The sequence below is a fragment of the Triticum dicoccoides genome, chromosome 7B (assembly GCF_002162155.2).
Source record: "Triticum dicoccoides isolate Atlit2015 ecotype Zavitan chromosome 7B, WEW_v2.0, whole genome shotgun sequence".
Taxonomy (NCBI): Eukaryota; Viridiplantae; Streptophyta; class Magnoliopsida; order Poales; family Poaceae; genus Triticum; species Triticum dicoccoides.
The window spans coordinates 96020186-96027067 of record NC_041393.1 but is presented as its reverse complement, the minus strand read 5'-3'; positions in this window follow the sequence as shown (position 1 = coordinate 96027067).

The window sequence follows — 6882 nt, the reverse complement described above, 5'->3', positions numbered from 1 at the left end:
TTTTTATAAGACAGTAGCATTTAAAAAGCTATTTGATACTTATTTTTTTTATAAGACGGTGCGCGGGGTGCGGGGGGTCGGCGGCGGCGGTTGAGTAGGGGAATCGAGGGTGCGGGGGGTCGGCGGCGGCGGCCGGTGGACTGGGGGGTGCTCAGCGGCGAGGGGGACCGGATCTAGAGGGGGATCGAGATCGAGTGTCCATGAAATTTAAAAATATTCAAGATAGTTCAAAAAGTACCCATGAAATACAATCGAGAAATGAAGTCTACGATTTAAATACAATCGATCTTAGCTAGCTATCTATTCACAATCTTCTTGCCCTTCTTTTTCGCAAATGGAGTTCTTCTGTGGAACGGACGTCCTTTAGGTAGGGTGGTCCTGCTTCTTCTTGTGGTGTATGCTGCTACTTCATCATCGTCGTCATGTTCGATCCTCGGGTCGCCGTACTTGTCGAAGTCTTGCTCATTGGCTACTCCATCCATTCCAATGATCTTCCTTTTGCCTCTCCTCACGACAACACGACTGGGCTTTGTCCGGTCGGTAATGAAGAAGCATTGGTCCACTTGGGAAGCCAGTACCCATGGCTCATTTTTCACGGTGACGTTTGCGCCCGCGGTCTTGGATTTGGCTTCGGGTATAACCATGGTGGTGAAATACCGGTCTTCTTTTATGACGTTCTTGGCCCATCTGACACGGAACATCGGGACCTTCTCTCCAGCGTAGCTCAGCTCCCAGATCTCCTTGATCCTTTTGTAGTATCTGTCCTTGTCGTTACCGGTGTAGGATTCCATCGTTACCCCGGAGTTCTGATAACCATCGCTCTTCATGTCCTTGGCCTCGGTGTAGAATGTGTAGCCGTTGATATCGTATGCCTCATAGGTCATCAGGTTGTGCTCGGCGCCCTGTGACAAGGCGAATATGAGTTGTTCTTCCGCGGAAGAATCCTCATGTAAAGGGTACGACAGAAGCTTCTGCTTGAACCCACGCGTGAAACATGAGTTGTGCTCTTTGAGTATATCTCCGTCCGTCCTCTGTTGGCCTCGGTCATTGTACGTCTTCTTAATAAAGGTTTTGTGCTCTACCACCCAAGGATTGACCACGTCTATGTGTTGTAGCGCGACTAGGTTTGCTCTTTCAAAGTCGGCGAGTCGACCCTCGAAGTCGACATGCATTTCGCGGCGACCCTCACGGTGACCCCATCCAGCGAGCCTGCCGAGGTGCCTGTTGACGGGCAGACCAACGGGGTTCTCGATGCCTAGATAATTCGTGCAGTAGGAGATGCACTCTTCGGTCAGAAAGCCCCTGGCTATGCTTCCCTCTGGACATGACATGTTGCGAACGTATCCTTTGATGACACCATTCATCCTTTCGAACGGCATCATGCTGTGCAGGAACGTCGGCCCGAGTTGGATGATATCCTCCACTATATGGACCAGCAGATGCACCATAACGTCAAAGAATGCGGGCGGGAAGTACATCTCAAGCTCGCATAGTATCACCACGATCTCTTCCTGTAGCCTTCTGAGTTGTCTCACGCCAATCGACTTCCGAGAGATGACGTCGAAGAAGTTGCATAGGCCAAATAGCATTTCACGGACGTGCGCGTCCATGATCCCACGGATTGCAACTGGAAGTATCTGCGTCATCAGCACGTGACAGTCGTGAGACTTCATCCCGCTGAACTTCTGCTTCGCTGGGTCTAGGTATCTGCTTATCTTCCCCGCGTAACCGTAAGGAAGTTTTACTCCTAGGAGGCAGGTGAAAAACTGCTCGATCTCCTCCTGACTTAGAGTGAAGCACGCGGGAGGGTAGTCATTTCCGGTCTTCTTGGCCTTTTTGCCTTTGCGACGACTTTCTGTGTCCTGCTTCGCCTCATCATCATCATCATCATCATCATCATCATCATCATCATCATCATCATCATCATCATATATAGCGTGAAGCTCCTTCCTGATGCCCATTGATTTCAAGTCTGCCCTTGCTTTCGGCCCATCTTTGGTCCTCTCTGGCATGTTGAGCAGGGTACCAAGCAGACTCTCGCACACGTTCTTCGTGATATGCATGACATCAAGGCTGTGAGGCACACGGTGGATCTTCCAGTACGGCAAGTCCCAGAAAACAGACCTCGTTTTCCATACCTTCAGCAGCGGCTCTGGCGCCTTTTGCTTCTTTCCCGGCAGTGGGCAGTCTTTCCAATTTTTCAACAGCTTGTCTATTTCCTCGCCGCTCCTCGTACACGGGCGTTTTCGGGGTTCGGTTTCACCATCGAACAGATCCTTGCGTTTCCTCCATGGGTCATCGTCGCGAAGCCACCTTCGATGTCCCATGAACACGGTTTTCGAAGACCCGGGATCTCTATCTAGCTGGCGATACGTTGTGTCATCCATGCACCTTACGCATCCAGAAAATCTGTGGACTACCTGCCCCGCAAGATATCCGTAACCGAGATAGTCGTGCACCGTCATGAGCAGTGTGGCTCTCATAGGGAAATATTCTTTCTCTGCGGCGTCCCACGTATTGGCTAGCGTTTTCAACAGCATGTCAATCTCCTCTTTCAGCAGCCCCAGATACAGATTGATGTCGTTCCCTGGTTGTTTCGGCCCTTCAATTAGCATACTCATGTGAATGTACTTCCTCTTCATGCACAACCAGGGGGGAAGGTTGTACATCCACACGAACACAGGCCAGTTGCTATGTGTGCTTCTCTGGCTGCCAAACGGATTGACTCCATCGGTGCTCGCGCCCAGCATGATGTTCCTTGGATCGTTCCCAAATTCTGGGTATTCGAAGTTCAACGCTTGCCACTGGCTCGCATCCTTAGGGTGACTCAGCATCTTGTCTTTTTTATCTATCTCTGGATCATTTGCGTCCTCTTCTCGCTTCTTCTCCTCCCTATCCGCGTGCCAACGCAGGAGCTTTGCTACCTTAGGGTCCGCGAAATACCGCTGCAGACAAGGAGTGCTCAGAAAGTACCACACCACTTTTCGAGGAGCTTTCTTCCTCTTCTTGTATCGAGTGACACCGCACACCGGACATATGGTAGACTCTGCATGCTCGTCCCGATAAATGATGCAATTGTTCATGCACACATGGTATTTCACGTGCGGTAAATCCAGAGGACACACGATTTTCTTTGCCTCCTCCAAACTGGTCGGGCACTTGTTCCCCTTGGGAAGACGTTCCTGCCAGAATGACATGTTCTCGTCGAAGCATGCGTCGGTCATTTTGTGTTTTACCTTCATCTCCAGAGCCATGAGCGTTACTTTCAGGCGGGTATCCTCGGGCCTGCATCCTTCATACAATGGAGTAACCGCGTCTAACTCAAGTTGATCCATCTTGGCTTTCTCTCGGGCGGCAGCTCTTGCGTTATCTGTCTGCTTGAGAAGCAGCTCTTGAATATGAGGGTCCTGCACCCAGCCCATCGATGGTCCAGCGTCGTCTGCTCCGCCGGCATCATCATCATGTCCTGCATCTTCTACATGATGACTGTGTACAGCATCACCGTCGTGATCATCTCCTGGGGATTCTTCGTCTTCTCGCCCCCCCGAGCCGTGGTGGTTGTCTTGCTGCCCTTCCTCATTTCTTGCCCGGCCCCCATGGACGACTTCGTAGTCATCTTCATCACCTTGCCACCTATAGCCATCCATGAAACCACGCAAGAGCAGGTGGTCCCGCACCTGCCCGGAATCCGGGTCCGCAATAAGGCTATTCAGCTTGCATCTTCGACACGGACATCTTATCTCCGTCTCGTTCTTTTGAAGCATCTCGGCCTTCGCGGACCTCAAAAACCTATTCACGATGCCTTCAGTCATCGTGCGGACCATGGTCGCCTGCGGGGTAGAGCAAAACGATATTTTAGAACCAAGAAAAAATTTGGCATGACTTTCCCTAAAAATAGGACCAAAAAGAATGCTTAATGCCAAAATTCTCGCCGAAACGGAAATGAATCAACATTCCGGCAAAATATTGGCAACTATCGCATTTCAAATACCGGTACACCTCCAAACACAAACATATATGCAACACCACAAACATATGCAACACCACGAACATACATAGATCTAGCTAGGCCATAAAAAGTGCATGTGCACATTGTTGTAGGGAGAACAACATAAATATAGCTTCCCCCCTTACTTACCTAGCAAAACAAGGTAACTTAACCACTTAATTTGAATGAATCTATGGTGGAAATGAGGTGAAAAAGAGGAGGCACCCGAGACAAGGAGGAGGCGGTGGAGAGAATGAAGTGGGGAGAAAGTGAGTGTGGGAGGAGAGGCTGTCCAAAATATCTTGTTGCTGCCCACTTACTAATGGCGCACCAGCAGCAAATGCGCCATTAGTAATCCAGGTTACTAATGGCGCACCCCCTGGTGGTGCGCCATTAGTACTTTTGCAAAAAAAGGAATAAAAACAATAATAAAAAAATAACATTAGTGGCGCACCTTCTGGCTGGTGCGCCATTACTAGTTACAACTAGTAATGGCGCACCACCAGTTGATGCGCCATTAGTATGTTTGGACAGGCGCACTAGTTCAAAAAAAAATTGGTACTAATGGCGCACCGTCGGCAGGGTGCGCCATTAGTAGTTTCAACACTAATGGCGCACCAGTTGGTGCGCCACAAGTCTGGTGCGCCATTAGTGTCATTTCCATCTATAGCCCTTTTCCTAGTAGTGCCTAGTGGAATCTCTAGAAAGACTTATCTACTAGTAATAGCTAGCCCCCACTACTAGGAATTCTCTATCCTCTCCATGAGCCACATCATCAAAATTGACGTAGCCGTTAGATGAAGTAAATCAGTCATAATAGCCGTCTGATCTAGACGTTGAGAGGCTCAGCACTAAGCCACATGCAAGTGTGCAGAAATACCATGGCACATGCATGTGAGTGGGTTTTAAATCACATCAACATGGCTGCATGCAAGCATGCACCGGTAGCATGCATGTAAGTGAGCTTTTAAGTCCCATTAACAAGTCAAAAAGAAAAATATAATCCCATTATGCAGTAGGAGTTGGCTGATCTTTTTTCCTTATGTGGGATGAGCTAAATGATGATGGGAGTTTATTTAGTTTGGCTACCACATTTGTCGTGCAGTTATAGATTTTTTTTAGTTCTATGAAATCGATAATTTTGCGCAGAGAGATATACCGCTATTCCGCGGCAACGAGCGGGGACTCATCTAGTAATATTTAGGAACAGAGGGAGTACTATGTAAAGAGTTAGGTGTCGCACAGTGATAGTGTGAGGTGGCCCATGTAATCACTGAGCCTGCGTGTTTTCATTGCTCTTGCACTCCTCCGCTGTAAGAATGGAGAAAATTGTAATCTACTACCTCCTTTCACCGAAAGCGTGGGACATCCAGCAGTCCTACCACCTCAGTAATAAAGACCAATGAGCCGTCAAATCACATAGACCCAGCAGTAAGTTGGACGGACGAAGCAACCATCACTCTTGCGCCAGTGGGAGATCGCGTCCGCTCTGCCCGGGCATGAATGCGGCACCAATTCATTGGAGCAGCGCTGACCGTTTTGGGCGGGAAGCGTGCGCGGGCGGTGGAGGGGCTTTGGGTGGGCCAGGCTGGTCAGGAGCGGGCGTGGCAGCTGTCCGCATGTCCCTACCAGACACGCCCGGAAACGAGAGGATGCACCGACTCTCGCGGCTAAAATCATACACTACACACCATATCTCTATAGGAGTAGGTCGATCTGTCGCACTCTCTAACACACACATGCTATTAAACATACACACGCACACGCATGCACCTTGGTCCCGTTGCACCTTCTAACGTGACTTATTACACCTAGATGGAGGGGAGTAGTAAGTATACGAGATACGGTGGCACACTGACTTAAGTCGAATACAAGTGCCCAAAATTTGTGTGCATGTTATAATAAGGATTCACTTAAAATAGTACGTGAGCGAACAGAGGGATTAATTGGACAGTGTTCCCGAGCAGTAGCGAGATGTGTGAGGTAGTAAGATACACCGCTGGCGCTTTTAATTTTTCTTATTAATTTGTTTGTTTCACCCTCTGACTGGTGGGACCCAACGTACTACGTGGAGAGAGGTACGGTGACTAAGGCTGCATTATTTCTGCACCACTGTGGATAGTCTTACCACCAAAGCCACATGACACGATTATGATTGAAATCCTAATGACTCCCCCCCCCACACACAAAAAACACAGCATGCCTGTCACACGAATGCAGGAATGTATAAAAGGTTATTTTCCTCTCGTTGAACATAACGGGAGGGTTGTGTAGCTGGTTAGCCTGTTCGCTCATCAAACTTGAGGTCTCGGGTTCGATAACTACACTTGAGCATAATTTTTGCCAGGAGGATTCTTTGACTGGTCAAAATGTTTTCTAGGGTTTGCACGCTTCACACTCTCTCTCCAGTATATATATACATGTTGGAGCCTCAGCGCTTGTGGTTGCTCTCTTCACACTCTCTCGCCCTCTCCCGCTGGATCCTTAGCACTTGTAGTTGCTCTCTTCACACTCTCTCGCCCTCTCCAGATCTAAACAAGACTTCATTGGCCTCTCTCTCCCCTCACTGCTGCTCAAAGAGCCGGCAGGATCCGTCCACCGGGAAGGGAAGGAGGCTTAACGCTGTCGCCGTCGGCGAGGGAGGGAATCCACTACCGGCGCTGATGTTCACTTTCCACCCAGCGGCGCCGCGGGAGGGCCTCCGACCCTTCTTCTTCGCCGCCGTCCCATCGCCCACCAAACCACGCCCCAAGAACCTTAAGGTATATTTTACTTACTCCACATGCATTGCTCTAGCTGCATGTATACCATGAATCTAGGACGTGGTTCAAAGAGGAAAGGAGTGGGGGAAAGTAGTTGGAAAAGTTGTATATAGCATGAATCTAGGACGTGGT